Source organism: Lissotriton vulgaris, chromosome 2_1 (genome assembly GCF_964263255.1).
Source record: "Lissotriton vulgaris chromosome 2_1, aLisVul1.2, whole genome shotgun sequence".
NCBI classification, from domain to species: Eukaryota; Metazoa; Chordata; class Amphibia; order Caudata; family Salamandridae; genus Lissotriton; species Lissotriton vulgaris.
The window spans coordinates 1,005,653,926-1,005,671,958 of NC_141687.1; positions in this window are offsets into that span (position 1 = coordinate 1,005,653,926).

An 18,033-nucleotide genomic window follows, 5' to 3' on the forward strand; every position below is an offset into this window, starting at 1 on the left:
AGTCTGATCTTGATAATCTGCCTTCTGCGTATTCTGGGGCGGAAAATGATTGTATTTCTTCGTGATCGAGATGCTGCCCGTGAGGCCTTCCTGCGAGACTCGTTGCTGTATTACTATACAGAGATTGCACGTGGAGTATCCACGTATCTACTCCGATTCCTGCCTCGTGGTGGAAAGTTGGGCCAGTTGACAGTTTGTTTATTATCCCCCAAAAGTCGCTGCTATTGGACTTTTTGCTTGCAGTCAAGATTTGTAACCAGATGGACCCTTTGTGTGCTATTTTTGCGCTCCTCAGGTTCCTCCTGTAGTTGCTCCTTAGTTTGGACAGCTTCAGTTTTTCTGTTTTATGACCCATTTTTGCTGCTTGTGATTGGAATCGCAACTCTCTTGCAATCTCTCTTTTTTGTTTTCTTAGGTCTTGGTTGAACCAGGGTTCGCTCTTGATCGCCATTCTTGAGGTGCGTCCCAGGGAATTTTTGGACAAATAACTGGGCCAGCTGTTCCCAGGTATTGACACGATCGATGTCTGCTTGAGGGCCCTGTTTATCAAAGAAGTCCCTGGCTGTCGCCTGAAAATGTTGAGGTGCCACTCCCCGCCATTTTAGCTGACCAAGATTGAATTTTTCCAGGGGTTGCGTAATAGACTTAGTTTTTTGTGCAGGCTTAAATTTGATATTCATTAATATGATGAGAGGAAGATGGTTGCTTTCGACTCGTGGAATGATTTTAAATATGTCGATTTGTGGGAGCAAGTTGTTACTAATTATGGTAAAGTCTATCGTTGAGGAGACTTTTCCTCTTAAATATGTAGCAGCAGCAGGAGTATCCCCCGGAGTATTGCCGTTCAGGATTGCCAAATCGAGAGATTCTAATTTGTTCATGAATACTCTCACTCCCCGACTGTCTAATCTTTGACTTCCGAAGGAAGGGCTCGCCTTGGGATTGCAATTAAAGTCGCCGAAATAGCTATTTGAGAGTGCTGGTGACTTCTCTGCATTAATTTTATTAATTTCATTAGGAATTTGAATTTTCCATTCTGCTTTTTTCTTTCCGGGTGAATATAGACGTTGATTAACAGGAGTTGCCACTTTAGTTCATCAGACGCATGTTTACCACTTAGTTTGATTACTTGGATCCAGTTAGTCCCCGTGTCTAATTCTTCTGTTGACCAGTCCAGTTTTTGTGTAACGTATGTTGATAGGCCCCCTCTTGGGTGCCCGAAACTAGAGAATCTTTCAGCCAGGCAATGGTGTTCGATAAATTCGGGAATTGAAGTTGGAACCAGATTCCAAGTTTCCTGGAGTAGGATAATATCTTGTTGGATGAAGAATGATAAAGTTTCATGGTCTTGCCCCATCTCTTTAAATGTGTGGACATTCCAAGAGCAGAACGTGATGTTGGCTGGGCATAGGTCTTCCACTTTGAGGGCTGAGCACCTTGCTGCTGTGATGCTTTTCTTATCTTCATTAGGGATGCTTATTATTTATTGTTTTAGACACCCAAGACCAGTCCTTGGTTTCCTGTGAGCTGCCCTCCCCGTTTCCGGGACTTTCCCTTGAGTTATGCCTGTTCTCATTGGAGGGTATTGCGGGCGAGTTGGTACCTGCACCGCGTACACATGTGATATAACTTTCCCCCGGAGTGTCCACCTCTTTTGGATTTTCTAGGAGGGGATGCAGATACCTTGGGCGTTTGTGAGCCTTCAGCACAATTCCCCAGACTCCGAACCTTGCGCTCATTGAGTAAACATATTTTATCCACCAGATTCCTGGAGGACCAGGTTGTCAGTGTCTCTTCAGCTCCCATCCTTGTTGTTTGTTTGAATTCTACCAATATTAAATCTCGAGAACAAATTCCTTTTAATTTGGAGATTTCTTTGAAAAGCCTTAGCAAGTTCCCTCTGTTGAAGATGTCTTGTCTTCCTCTGGTCGAATATTCGGGGACGAATGACAATTTAAGTTCAAACTCCTCTGGCTGATTTTGCACGTTGTCGCGGAAGGGTGAAATTAATTTTCTTCCAGCATCAGCAGTTGTTAGTAGGGTGTTCTTTTTACATCGGGGTTCGCTCTCCGTGGGGACAGAAATTGCCTCCTCTAAAATCCGTTCCGGCGTTCCCGGATTTTTAGTTGCACTATTCCTTGTTTGCACCAACACTTGGTCCTAATGATGGAACTTGCAATGTCGGGTTTTTCCAGTTATTGTAACCGCAATTGGTTTGATAAGGTTTTGAACCTTAAGGGTTGTTGATACCTGAAACTTCTTGACTGGAGAGGCTTTCCGCTTTTCTAATTCTGACCCCTTTTTCCTCTCTTCGTGTTGGAAATCCTGCACTTGTGTGCTCCGATCTCTATTGCTCCAAGGTTCTCGCTTGCCTAACATATACGATGTTTTTCCTTGCCCCTCTCATATATTCGATACTTTGTTTCTTTATTGTTGCTGCACTTCCTGAATGAATTTATGAGCTGCTCTTACCTCTGGGGAGGTTCCTCCATCCGTTTGTTAAACTTTGACAGATTTTAGAAGTGTAGGGGTATGGGTTGTAATCACTTGCTTTGAATTAGGGGACTGGGTAACTTGAGATTGATCTAGTACATAAGTGCCGCCCCACGCGGGGGTGAAATCATTTTTTTCCCCATGGATGGTTTCATTGTAAATAACGGGAACATTTTTTCAGGGGCTGAGCTTGGCTGTTTATTATATTTGAGCCACGCCTTCCTTGCACGCTTTCTTTCCTGTTTTGTGGGTTTAGCTACCACCGCTACTGGTGTCGGAGAACTCTGTGGAGTGTCTAATTGGAGGTCTGTTAAGTCAGGTTGAGCCTGGGGCACCGCTTCCTTTGATTTGTCATTAACGTCACTGATTTCTTCTATTATTGAGTTGGCGCATTTTATCTTTTCCTCGAATTCTGCACTTTTTTGGTGGTTTTTATGCTGCTTGCTATCGCAAGATTGTTTTACTGCCCCTAGGACATCCTTTAAAATTTCAGGAAGGGCTGCCAGTTTCTCTAATATGGGCCGGCAACAGCAGATGGATAATTGTTTGTTGTTGTCTTTTAACTGGTCCATGTTTTCCCTGTTAGCTAGTATACATGTTATTAAATCTATTTTGGTGTTTATGCCTGAGATGTGGCTGGCAATGAGATTTACAAGATCAATTTGAACATCCATTTTATCTGACTGGAAGTTCAAAACCCTTATAGCTTGTTCCAGAGTGTCAGGGTTTGTGCCCATTGAGTATTAGAGTGATCTCCTTTATGCAGCGCCGAGGCCACTGATCCAAGGCCTGTCCCACTAACAGATGAAATGGTTATTGGTGGTGAGAGGTTTAATTGCTTAACTCTTATAGAGCTGTGACTATCCTCCTTTAGTACTGAGTACTTAATATCTTTAACTCGATTCTAGTTGAGGATCTATTCCTTGGCGTTTATTGTCCTGACAGTTGGATTCCAATATATCTAGGATTTCCACCAGGTTTGAGTCGTTTATAACAGAAAATTCCTTTGCGGCTGCATTTGCTGCAAATTTTATTAAGTTTAATTTTTCGACCTTTGACCATTTTGTATTTGATCGACCTTCTTCCTTGAGGCCTCGCAATAATTTTCCATCCTTTGCGCCCGTGGCAGTTGTTAGTCCCTCGGGGGCTACATTGAAAGCTAAGAACTGCTGTTAGGATTTTCCCGTTCTCTCTTTTCCTCCGTGGGGGTCTCAGTCCTTCCCACCAATGCAACGTTGTCGACTAGCTCAGTTGCATTAGGGTTAAGGTTATTAGCAGTCACTTTAGATATTGTTATAAGTTTTGTGGCAGATGCTGTAGGCGTTGTTTGATGCACCTGAGCTGTTATGGTCACAAGTTTTCCAACGCCTATGCGAACCGTATTTTGTTCCAAAGCTGATTCCCTTTGTAATGCATTGTTAAGATTTGCGGGGGTCTGTGGGGCGATAGCTCGTTGTTGATCAGGGAGGATTGGGCTTGGCAGCTGAGAGGCTTCTGCTGATGGAGTGTATATTGCCGCCATTGGATCCTTTAGAAAAAAGAATTTGCGGATCCCTGATTTGTATTTCGGGCTTGGTGTGTTTGTTGTCGGGGTGGGTACTGAGACCAACCTCTCCCTTAAACCTGTTCCCTGTTCCCTTTGATGTTTGATTAAGAAGGGAATCCTCCTCTTTGAATATTTTGGGTTTGAATTTTTTATTTGTTTTTTTGCCTGGTTTGTTACTTGTTGCTGCTTGGCGGACTGTCCCGATCTCATTTGCGCAGGCCTCTGCTTTATTAAAGATGGGGATGGTTATTGCCACTGTTTCTTTTGAATTGTTTTTTTCCCCTGTTGAAGCGACACTCACTAAGCAGAACTTGCTTTCCCCCTCCATGTTCCCCCACCGGGTCCGCTATGTGGCGTTATGCCTTTTCCTGGCAAAAGGTTTTTGATAGTCTTTGACAGTATGTAGCAGTAATTTGAGCTAGCTTGGCTAACTAGACAATATGTTTACTCGGTTCTGCTTGCATTTCAGTTAGCTGCCCCACTTATTCAGTGTGCTGAGGGGCCGAAGGTGCCTAGGAGGAGCAACACTCCCCCGGGGGCTTTGCAAATAGTAACAACACTCCCCTGGGTGCTTTGCAGGCAGTCTGCGGCTCCTGTCACGTTTGCCAGCTTATGCCGTGTTCTTAGCTAGTAATCTGCCTGGTTGCTTTTGCAAGTACACTGCGGCTCCTACCGCTTTGAACAACTTTTCCCCAGGTGCGTTTCAGGTAATCTGTGGCTCCTACAGTGTTAAGCACTTTTTCCCGGATGCTTTGCAAGTAGACTGCAGCTCCTGCCGTGTTTAACTAAACTTCCCAGGGTGCTTTACAAATAGTCTGCGACTCCTGCCGCATTTAAAAACACTACCCCCGGGTGCTTTGCAAGTAGTCTGCGACTCCTGCCACGTTTAACCACTTTTCTTAAGGTGCTTTTGCAAGTAAACTGCGGCTCCTGCTGCTTTTAACAACACTGCCCGGGTGCTTTGCGAATAGTCTGCGGCTCCTGCCGCATTTAACAACACTCCCCCGGGTGCTTTACAAGCAGTTAGCTAGCTCCTGCAGCATTAAACAACTTACGCCGGATGTTTAGTAGGCGATCTACGGCTCCTGCCGCATTTGACGACTCTCGCCAGGTGCCTTGCAGTGATCCGCGACCCCCTGCAGTGTTAAACAACATTTTTGCGGCTGGGCTTGCGCCTTAAACAAGCCGCACACAGAGAGTCCGGTAGCCTCAGGAAGGCCAGATGGGGGACCAGATCAGGGGCCCCAGCCCAGGCTTACCAGTCAGTCAGCTGCTTTCCTGGTGGCCCCACCAGCAGCTGCAGCGGCGGTATTTGCAGCCCTCGGCGCTTGCCTCTCAGCCTGCTCGCCCTGCTCGCCCTCCGCTCTGTTCCTCTGCTCTCTGCTCTGCTCTCCGGCAACCGTGGCCTGGATCAATCAAGGAGGGACTGACAAAATTGATACACCTAATGTTTGCAAATATTTCAGCCATTTAGATAAAATGAGATAGGAGCCCCTATCTTTCCTGTGCCGCTGAACTTACACTCTCAGTTTAATTTCTGGTGGATGCAGAATTTTTGTCAGCCTGATTGAGAACTTAACATCCATCAGGCAGAGGGTACTCCATCTGACAAATTCAGAAATGAAAGCCAAGTTGGAATTCATTTTAAAAGCATTGGCAGGAACCACCGTCACATTAATGCTTTTTTAAGTTTGACACACAGCATTGTCATATGTCGGAACCATCCATCAAACAAATTATTTTTTTCCAAAAAGAAAATCTCAAAAGGGGATTTTCTTTCTGAAAATAACAAACAAATTCTGCTGAGGAGAGAGGGGATCATTGAGCAGTGTTCACTGCCCCATACCGAAAGTGTATTTTCTGGAAATGATCGGCAGTGAAAAGTGCCATGAATGTCCACCCATCTAAATTAGGTGGTCACGCCTAGGGTCACCCTCTGACGGCTCATATTCCATTGGTACATCTGAGTGGGTTAACCATGGCAGAGACAGAATAGTCTAGGCTATGCTTACAGCAATGGCTCAGCTTCTTTAAAATCTGGCAGGCAGGCCATTATCTTGGCTATAAAAATACTCTGCCACCATGCATCAAGCATGGTCTGCGCAGAGTGACCTAAAAGGCTTATGTGTTTCAGACTACAGTATAGTTAGACAACTGATAATGTTCAGGAAACATCAAAGGATGCCCCTGTGCACAGCAGGTACTTCGGTCTTGGGGGACACAGAGACAGGTTCCAAAAAAGCGAAATTACAAGTGATCTATCAGAGGTTGCTTTGGGCTTCATGGTGATATTTTGAGAAGTGTAAATTGGCATCATAGTAGGGGTGAGTGACAATTCGGCTACATGAGTGGACTTTGCAGAGTTTTGGCCACTCTGCGTTATTCTTGTAACACGAGTTCTGGCCAAGTTCCGCCAACCACTGCATAACAGAGTTTTTTCTTGTGTGCCACTTGCCAGCGGTAAGTGGTCGAGCGCAAATGAAAATTGGTGTCCCCTAGCGTGATTTTCAGGAGCTACCGACAAGATATCCTCAAAACATGTGCTTGTGATCATTCACGGTTTGAAAGCTGCCGCTTGAATAGAAAATCTACTCAAGCAGCAGCAAAGAAGCAGCACCCCTACACCACGTGGTGCCGTTTGTGCTGACTTTGCATCGTGGAACATACTCCAGGTGCAAAAAATCAGCGCAAGCAGCCAATCGCTGAACTCCGCTGAGTCTCACTGAGTTTTCATGTCACTCTGGGGAATTGCGCAGAGGGACACTCCATGAGTTCCGCTGACCCCTGTGTAATACTTTGTGGTATAAATTAAGCTGCCTCGTTGAATACTTTAAGCAACCCTGGATAATTTGAGGTTACTTGACTGCTTAGTTCAACTAAATGTATCAACAAACTGCGTGTTGCTGTATATTGGATACCTGGTGACAAGCACTGTTCAACTGTTCATCCTATTTCAGAACAGAATTCAAATTGAAAAAGCCTCACCTATTTAAATCGAGCGTCAGTGACTGTTAAAGTAATGTATATGTTTGTGTTTTTTTGCTTTTTGGTGACAAGAGATAAATAGATAACTGCATTTACTGGCATCCCAAAAACCAATCCACAAGATACGCCACTTCATCTCCCCGCTTCAAAATCTAGCGTCTTGCTAAGATAAAACGCTGGAATCGAAAAAAAGAATATTTATTTTTCTGCACAGCAATAACCACTTGATGAAAGGGTCTCTGTTGGCATCATTCTGTGCATGAATAATTTCATTGGCATCGCCGTCAACACTCAGCTCCATTAGCAAAGACATTATTTTCCACTTAATGCCCTCGTCACTGATGGTTACAGCTTGATCGCCATCATCAGCTTAATAAAACAATCGATGAGCATATAATGTTTACATCAGATATTATGTCCCAAAACAGAGATGCTTGGCTTGCAATCTACAGTACTAGTCAATTGTTGGCACTGAAGGATGCTAACTTCTATTAAATTTATAATTTAAAACATAATCTTCGTGCAACTGCTGTGATGTGTTTTTTCTGCCTCATTTGTCTTTCTTAAGCTCCGCTTATCACTGTAGTTTAGGTTCAAATGTAAGGGAAGTTACATTCACAGCATGACTCCTTGCGGTTCCAGGAATTCCAGAGTGCATTATAGGTTTTGATGAGTCTCACACTGTTTGGAGCAAATATGGGGTCTTTTCCAATGGGCTATAAATAGTTATTTTCCAGAACCGCTGCGCGTTTTTACAAATCACATTTACACATCGAAAAACTACTTCAATTAAAATATGTTTAAGCAGAATTAGAATTCTGCTTTTGTGCTGAACAGTTAATGAACGCAAGTGTTTAAATACGTATGAGAAAAAAATATTGAGTTCAAATATTTTACAGAAATTTAGTAGAACACTAGTTTTGCATGTGCAAAATAAATAAGAAACAAATCATGTTTATATTGACATCCAACTAATCTTGTTGTTATTGAAAAATGTTATCACTCACTCAATGTTACTATCCCAATATGAAGGTTATATGTGAATACTATGTAGAAAAAACACACTTACTTAAAGTAAAGTAGAAGTGATAAAATATTTAGATGTTCCGAACAATTAATAAGGTTGTTTGTATTAATTTTACTCCTGGCATGTAATCATAAAGTTTTTCTGTCTTAAGAATATAAAAGAAAATAATATGTCACCGTAGGTTCCTAATTTTATGCAGTAGAAACGTGGTTAGGTTGTTTGGTATTATTATAAGCAGGGATTAAGCAGCCCACCATGTGTTTATTCTTTACATCCGTAATGAACGTGCTGATAAAAAATTACGACTAGCACAAGCGTTAATAACCTAGAGGACTTGTATGCACCTCGAGTTGCACACGCCCTGGATATGTGCTTTTAAGGCTCAGACGCTTGTAACAAATAGGATTCAATATTTGTGGTTGGTTATTGCCCAACACAAGGAATGATCACTGCTTCTGTTAGGGTGAACCCTCTAAGTCACTAAAATAACCTGAGCTCAACCACCTGGGGCCTTATTACCAAAGTTCCCACGGGGTTCAAGGGGTGTTTGTGCCTGCTTTGTGTCCCTCTGGGGCACTTAGGTATGACAGAAGGGGCTGCAGACGCTTGTGCTGCCCCTTCTGAAAATACAGAAAGCGCTAGCGAACATACAGTGCAAGCCCATTCTCAAGAGGGCATTCCCTCATTTGCATGAGGGAATCCCTTTAAACTTACACCAAAAGTGTAAGTTTACCTTCATGAAAAAGGCCCTTAGTTGCTTTTCAGAGATGATGAAGCCTTTCAGAGAGATGATTCTGAAATTCGATCCAAAATCGTGGAACTGCTGGTCAGGTACTTTTTGTTGTAGACCCCCCTCACGAATGGAGCCAAAGTTTGAAAAAGCTTTTTCCTGGTGCCCAAGCAACCGCAGGAGTATACTGTTAATCTGAGAGGGGCACGTAGAGACACTGAAGCCTGATTTACAAAGGTAAACCTGCACTTTTCTATAAGTTTACTATGTTTGGGTATCACAAACAATGTCTAGAGTTTTATGACTCCACAGGCCCTATACTTAGGTGTGGGGAGTCCTCTGCCCCGACTGTAGTGTCCAGGCATGAAGAACTTCCCACACATAAGTATAGATAGTGTAGAGCTGCAAAACTCTGCACATAGTTTGTGAATACCTAAAAGTAGCAATTTTTACATTTGTGTAAGTTTACCTTTGTGAACAGTGACTTCAGGGTGCCAGCCAGCGGCCACCAGCAAAGTCCAGTGATACTCAAGTAGCGACTGGTCAGCTGGTAATGGCAAAGGAAAGGCCTCTTGCAGCCTCTTGTGTGCCTTTAGCGACACATGAGAGCGGGAAACAACCTTTACAACGCAACTTTTACACTGCACTACCATTAAAACGAAACTTTTACAACGCAACATCCATGACAACGCATGTATTTACAACGCAACCATTACAATGCATGACACTACAACGCACACCACTGCAATGCATGCCATTACAACGCAGTCATTACAACGCATACCATTACAACGCATAGCATTACAACACATAGTACCCTTACACTATCCAACACTTACCCTACTGTTGCACCCCCTGGAGTTAGAATAGTAATTTTTACCCCTACACTATCCAACACTTACCCTACTGTTGCACCCCCTGGAGTTAGAATAGTAATTTTTACCCCTACACTATCCAACACTTACCCTACTGTTGCACCCCCTGGAGTTAGAATAGTAATTTTTACCCCTACACTATCCAACACTTACCCTACTGTTGCACCCCCTGGAGTTCGAATAGTAATTTTAACCTCTACACTATCCAACACTTACCCTACTGTTGCACCCCCTGGAGTTAGAATAGTAATTTTAACCCCTACACTATCCAACACTTACCTTACATGCAATGTAATGTTATGTGTTGTAATGATATGCGCTGTAAAGGTAGTATGCGTTGTAGGGGAATGCGTTGTAAAGGTAGTTTCAAAGAATTTGTTGTAATGGCATGCGTTGTAATGGTATGCGTTGTAATGGATGTTGCAGTGTAAAAATTGCGTTGTAAAGGTAGGCGTTGTAAAAGTATGGGTTGTAACGTCATACATCCCATGAGAGCTACCAAATGGCTCTTGGAGCCTGTCCCTTTGTACTGGGTGCAAGTGGGTCCATATCCAGTCCTTAAGAGCTCCTCACAGGTCCTATTCTGTTTTATGTTAAGTACTGAAAGTTACCTGTCAAGGTGTCTTGGGGTTCCACATTTATGCCTGGCACCAGCTAGTGAGTGGGAGTGACTCATGGGCACTCCACAACCAATGGCGGTAATGGTTCTTGGGGCTAACCCTACCCACTTTTTCAGTAGTACCTGTTTGCCTTACTGCCAACAGGCCCAAAATGCTATTTGTCAGGGCAATTTCAACAGGTGCAAAGTCTACTAAAATGAGCTGTCTCCAAAACATGGGTAGCCAAAAAGGCTCATGGTGGTTAAATGTAGCATGAATAAAAATCTCTCCAATGCAAACCACAGTTGACAGTGAATGGGAAAATGCATAATCATTGATTACATGTCTCCTGAGTCAGCACTAAGCAGTAGACAAGAAACTAATACTAAAATTAACCTCACACACCTGCATGTCTTCCTCTTCTAGGTGCAACTTGTAGAACAATTGCCTTCCACAATTAACTTAAGGTTTTTGCAAACAATTTTCCCTGTTATCTCAATACTCTGTTAGTTATAAACTGCTCTTTTCTACACTCAAATTTATAGATTATGCTTGTCTTTCTTTCATAGTGGTAGCAATATGGCTCTTTGAAAGAAAGCAAATGTAGAAAAGGACTTCTTTTGGATACCCACAAATTTTGGTGATAAGCCTCCCAATAAAATGATACTCTTTAGGATCATGGAGAAGTTGTCAATACAGTGTTTTGGTTATGTTATGAAAGAGGAGTGAGGAAATAAAACAATAAATAAATAGAAAAATGTATACTGATTACATACTATGATAGTTAGGTACTTGCAGTAGTCAACACATATCAGGTGTAATATTAAGTCTTCGTTCAACCACAACAGAGAAATGGGAGATTATGTCAAAAATAAAGAAAATACTCAGTACCCCGGTACTGGTCTATTCTGTTCTGAAGCATAAGAACACAGAGATCACTAGTCACTTACACATCTATAAATGTCCACGGCCTGTGCCCTTAGAATGATCCCTTAGATCTCTTAGAGAAAATAAGGCATGGATTACATACTCTGGAAGATGAGGGGGTTCATGTTTGAGGGTTTGTGTTCTCAATACAAAATTATTAAAAGGCCATTTGATTCACTAGGAACAGAGGGACCAAATCTTCTCGTATTAAGTTTAGTTCATATGAGGAGAAAGGCTGAAACCCTGTCCATATCGTCAGTTGTATTACATTTCCCCACACAGTGAGCCAACAGAAAAAAAATTCACACACAGCATCTTTGCAGAGTAGACAGGAATTTATCTTTCTTGGCTTTACCTTTGGGGTTAATGTCCCAGCAAAAGACAGTCATAACTAACCAGTACAAGCACCTACCTTTTCACTCAGGCAAAGAGACACCTGTACATTTCTCTGAGTGCTTTTTTGACACTGGGATCACTGCAGGGATTCTGTCCTTTTCCCTAGTAGGAGTTCGAGTTATGGAATCCCCATGAAGACACTTTGTAACGAGACTGACTATTTATGAGCATCTATTAAGGACTGTGAAGGTACAACTTGGCATGCTCATAATGAAGAAACTCCTCTTGCCCACATTATGCAACTGATGGAACACTCTGAGGCTCTGTAAGACCCCAGGTGGTCTCTAGGTCGGGTCACTAGACTCATTCATCAGGCACTTTTCTTCCAAATCCACTGTATCTATTTCAGGGGTGACAGCTTTTACCTGGACATTTTATCCTAATAATGTTATATATGTGCCAACAAACCTTCTTTTTAGACCTTCTCATTGTTTCAGCCGATGCAAGTCCCCAAGGAAAACATGTTACATCTTTATTTTGTCCATGACTTTCCAATACAGTGACAAGGCACTCTTAAATATCTAGAGGCAATGTATATGCACCCTGTTAGGTTTGATGCATGGATTCTCAGCTCCAGATATAATCCTGCACTCAATCCGTGAACATTCTGAAGAAGCACCAACAACTTAGCCTTTAGATATTTAACATTAGATTCCTGCTAAGGAAAGACAGAGGTCCACTTTACAACTGATTGGAGAGACCCACCTTTGTCATATAACGATTATCAACCAACACTTCTATAACTGCAAGTGCTGTCTATTGAGCTTCATGTTGAATAGTTTTTCACAGAAAATTAGTCTGTACCTTATATTTTAATGCCCCTTTCCTGTCTCATTTGTACAAAAGAAGATATACATCTGTATTCACAAAAACAGAGATTAACAAAAACACCATATTATCTTGGAAGTATGTTAGTCATAGAAAGAAGCACCGTTGATTCTCACCAGCCAGCTCAAGATTACCATCCCTATAAGTACCACATATGCATGTCATAACAATTCCCCCAAAAATGCAGATATGGTGGGCTCTGCTACTTGCTATTAACCTGTGTAGGATTCTGAGCCACAGCAAAAGACGTACTGGCTTTAAGAAACAAAAGTTAGAATGAGGGAATTAGATATGCAAACAAAAGTAAGGCGCACTATTTGAAAAGGATTATGAAAATTTTTAAACCTAAACATTTGGCAGCATTAATTGAATTAATGCCCCCTAAGCATGCTTCTTCAAGTAAAAAAATAACCCACCTCTTCCAGTGGATTAAATAATTATATCCCATAATTTTAAATATACGGTATCCATTTTATTACAGCTGTGTCCAGAGGAACGTTTTTAGTCCTCATGTTTTTGCCTTCCTAATTTATAATTTAGAGTGGGAAGTCCATCCAAAAAGTGATTTAATGAGTTTTTAAGAAAAGCTCTGGAGATTTTCTCCAACCACGATGCTCCATATCAGTTGACAGATTGTCTGTTGACTGTTCTTGTAATATAACAACTTCCTTCTTCTAAAAAAGGCACCCAATTTTGCAGAGAAGTTAGGGAATTGGCATAATGTTCCACAGCCAACCACCTTGTCTTAAGCACATATTCACATCAAAGTAAGAGCTCAAGGGTCTCCTCCAAATTCCATTGTTTACATGCACCCAGGTTAGTCAAATGGTGAAACACTGTGGAGCTAAATCCTCTCCAGGGAATTGTATATACCATTCGAGAACACCAAACACATTTGGTTCAAGGCTTATGTTACTTCATGTCCCATTTACTTTTTTTATTATCTTACAACAACCCACAAACTCCTGAGGCCTTTGGAGCAAGTGAAAAACTACAGATCATAATCCAACTAAAGGGAACACATTCTGAAATTTCTTGTTGAAGATTTCTTCATGCTACATTTGAGTGTTAGATGCATGTTGTAAATTATAAACAGAAGAATCTTCTTTAAAGTAGGTCTTTTCATTTTATTGTATATAGAAGACCTAAAAATATTTAAGATAAGTTCTTGGTTGAAGTCTCTGGCAACCATCCACTAAAAGCCAACCAGGTGAAAGGATCGCATGTACCTCCAGGTTATGTAGTGTATTACACCAGGTGTACATAAGATTTCTTATTTTTGTATGCCCCTAAAGTTTGTTTTTTAAGTCCAACTGACACTGAGATTAAGGAACCAGACTGAGCAAGGAATACCATGCCTCATAAACTAGAACTCTGGTTTTATCCTTCATTACATCTCATGACAAAAACACTTTCTCATCCAACAGTTCTCCCAGCTCTTGAATATCCCCCGATCTTTAGTCTTGAAGGACATCATCTAAAATATGTAGTGTTCTCAGGAATCCCGCAATTGTTGATTGGACTATATTAAGGTCTCTTTATACTTGTTCCAGTACTATGTTACAGTCTGAAGTAGCACTGAATAATCTTTAACCTAACTTAAAAATGGAACCCCATATTCATACAGCAAATTCCAACATTCTTTCAGTCCTTTCACAGCTCCCACAATCTGATATGTAGCTACAGTTTCAATCTTTGCCTTTAAAAACCCAAAATATTCTAGGTGGAAGGCTTCAAAATATAACTGAAAATCGAGTAAGACCTATCTAAGGTTCTCCAAAGATCATCTAAGTTTGTTCCAAAACATTTAAGTTGACTTAGAAGTACTCATAAACTCTATAGTTACATTCTGAAATGCTATAAAGTGCTGCTGTCCACTTCTAGAACTATATCATCAAAACAATGTTTAACTTGTAATTAGAAGTATTTAAGCTAAATGTATGCCCCCATATAGGGCAATCAACATGTTTTACCATTTTTTCATCCAGCCCATTATCTGTTTCAAGTGCTTGCCACTGAGTTCCATGACAGAATATCAAATACAGAAATATTGTGCAAAAGAATATCATAGCACAAATATGGAATATTAAATTATCATGGAGCTAACCATATATTGGTATTAATGGATTTACTACTCCATACTCCACATCTACATTCCTTAAATACATATATGGGTATGTAGAGTGAAGTACAGCAAACTGGTATTTACCCATATATGCTTCTCTTGATGAAATTTTGGTAATTGTTAATTTATATAGTCTTTTGCACCACAATAACTACTACTTGATACTCCTCTACTGTACCTGTCACGACTAACCTTGAAAAAGTGATTGAGCATCTGTCTCATCCTACACCCTAGAAATTTTCTGTTTGGGGGGCTCATTGCAACATTCCATGCCTTACTTTCATATTTCTCATTATTGACTCTATTTCCCCACAATAACTGATTATATCATCTTTAACTTTAAAACTAGCATCTGGATCAGTGTTATGGATTATTACGCCTTCTACAATGAAACTTTAAACTCAAAGGAAGCCAATACTTTGGCCTAGATAACCAGCCTACATAATAGTTCAATGTGTAAGTAAAATATTTTGAACAGAGGATGTCTTCGCCTACTGCCCCTTTGACCTATACCTCTTTACCAGGATTCTTGCCAAGGTATTTCTATAGCCGGCTTTAATAATTTTCCGTCATCCTTCCTGAATTCCAATTGCTTCAAGCAGGTATGATCATTGAAAACAATGGGGTAGACCCAATAAATCAATAGGACCTGGGTAATTGTATATATGTAGAAAAAGTGGTCCTAGACACAATTTTTAAAACAATACGAATGATATAAGTATTAATTATTCACAATAAACAGATAGTCAGACATAATCTGAAAAAACAAACAAATGGAGATGTATTGTTAGCTAATTCTGCTATAAATGCAATGAACCCAACACAACAGTATCAAGACAAATTATACTGTAGTTTATTTACATATTCATAAAATTGAACAAGAGGAAAAAAGGAAAGTTGGTGCTCAAGTGATGAGAAGGAAAAGCTGTAGGCAAAGGTTTAGGATAATTCAGTGCAAAAAGGGGGGATCGTCGTCGTTTCGACCCTGGCGCAATTTTCCCGTATTGCGCCAGGGTCGAAACGTCGACGATCCCCCCTTTTTTAAAAGCCTATACCAATCCCCCCCTGTCCCCTTGTATAATAGTGTATATATACTTTGTATGGGTAGGCTTTATATGTGCAATGTAAAATATTTTCTTTGTTGCACTGAATTATCCTAAACCTTTGCCTACAGCTTTTCCTTCTCATCACTTGAGCACCAACTTTCCTTTTTTCCTCTTGTTCAATTTTATGAATATGTAAATAAACTACAGTATAATTTGTCTTGATACTGTTGTGTTGGGTTCATTGCATTTATAGCAGAATTAGCTAACAATACATCTCCATTCGTTTGTTTTTTCAGATTATGTCTGACTATCTGTTTATTGTGAATAATTAATACTTATATCATTCGTATTGTTTTAAAAATTGTGTCTAGGACCACTTTTTCAAGCAGGTATGATCACATCACTCATTCAGAGGCTTTCGCCATATTAATTATCTGTATTTTAAGATGCTTTTGGGAATGCTAATGGGATATCAATAGCCCTAATGAACAATTATCTAAGCTCAGGCAAATTATGTGTGGTAATTTCTTTTAATGATCTGCTTGTATTAAACCACTGGCTATCATTTTGAATCCATTTGACAGCATCCTAAAGAATAACTTTTGATCACACGTTTGGAGAGAGATTTGTCTCCGCCTCTCACAAACTCCTGGATCCTTCCTTCATTTAGAAACAGAGTGAATTTCCCTATGGCCCACATGAGGAAGATGAACTCACCTGCAAAAAATAAATCCTGTACAGCTATCTGCTAATTGAAAACCTTTCTGAGGGATACCATCTGCCCATGCAGTTTTTCTTATAGTTTACTTAGCAATTGCCTCAGTTATCTGACTGGTCAGTTAACTTTTTGGGTACTCATCTAATTTTGGTTAACTAGTAAACGGTCCTTCTGATACCATAATTCAAAATTTCACATCCCCCTGATTATTCCTCAGAATATAACATCTGAAAGCCTATGGAAATAGATCATCAATTCCTCATATGAGGAGCTCATTCTGCCTTTTAGTGTACATTGCAACTCAGTTATACACATTATTGTCTGATCTATTTTTGTCCATCATGCTAATACTGCTAACGTTTTAAGATATACAAAATTCTATTTATCCATTCTTCCATATTACAGACATTTTTAAACTCAATTTTTTAAATTCTCAAAACATGGGTGATTTCTGGTTCTAATATGGTAAAATGTTAGCTGCACTATCCTTCTGAAAATTTAGCAATTTCATGCTCTAATCCTATTTTGAGGTTTTGCCTAAACCTTCCAGCCGTGATTGATAATTCAGTGAGTAGACCCAGGGGTACACCTTATAACCACCCCAAGGTATCTTTTGTGAGGCATATTTTTGACATAGCTCAAAAAATCTAAGAGTATTTTTTACATTTTCATATTTTATGTTTTCTTCTGTCAGCAGCCACCAAACTGTCTATCTAATTTCCCTATTTTCCTTGGCTCCAGGTATTATATTAAAAGGGCCCGTCAAATCCTTATGTGGAAAGTGCACCATCATTTCCTTGATATCTTTACTAACAAAATACTAACCTCCTCTGGAGAAGTGTTTTTTTTCCTCAAGTAGAAGGTATACTCTGTTTCATCTTTGTTTCCTGTTCTTCAAATACTACAGAGGTTTAGAAACTATATTAAAAGTATTTATAAATGTGTATGTCATTGTTTGTTGATTAGAAGTGTACTTTGGGATGTTGTCACGAATTGATGGAGTAGGCCGTGTTTGTTCAAGCTCCTGGCTGACTGCCCTCTTCAATACCCTTTCTGAGGAAACATGCTAGGAACTAATGCCTCCAAAACATGCATAAACACAAGGTTGGAGTGGGTAGCACACACTCACCACTTAATGAAGAACTGGAGGACTGCAATGCATGAAACATAAGTAATGATTCCATTAAGCCAATTCAGGATGGCAACCATGGCACATACTGGAAGTGAGTGGGTGCTTTGGGAAGTTGACATGGCTGAGGCTAAATAGAAGACATCCAAAAGGGTAGCATAGGACAACCTATGAGTGGCTGGATGGACACACCTGAAGAGTGGGTAGGCCTGGGGAAGGACAGCCCAATGTTGTACAGAGGATAGATTCAGCATCTAATAAATTGGGGAAGGGTGATACAGCTTTTTCAAAACACCAGAAAACAAAGGGAGAAGAATTCAAGGACTACATTTAGCAGACCCAGAAAATAGAGAAATTAGAAATATAGATCTACAAAATAAAAATCTACCCTAATCTGAATAGAGGTGAAATCTGATAAAAGAGTTGGCAAAAGAAAGAAGATAGGTGAAAAAAAAGGTCCCAGATCATCAATTAACTGAAAGTTTTGGTGCCCCCTGTATTTCATTAGTTTGAATCTGGGGACAGAAGAGACCCATCAATCCTCATCACTAGTGGGGGACACCTACGCAATTGGGACACAAGTCTGACAAGCATGTTTTGGTTTTAATA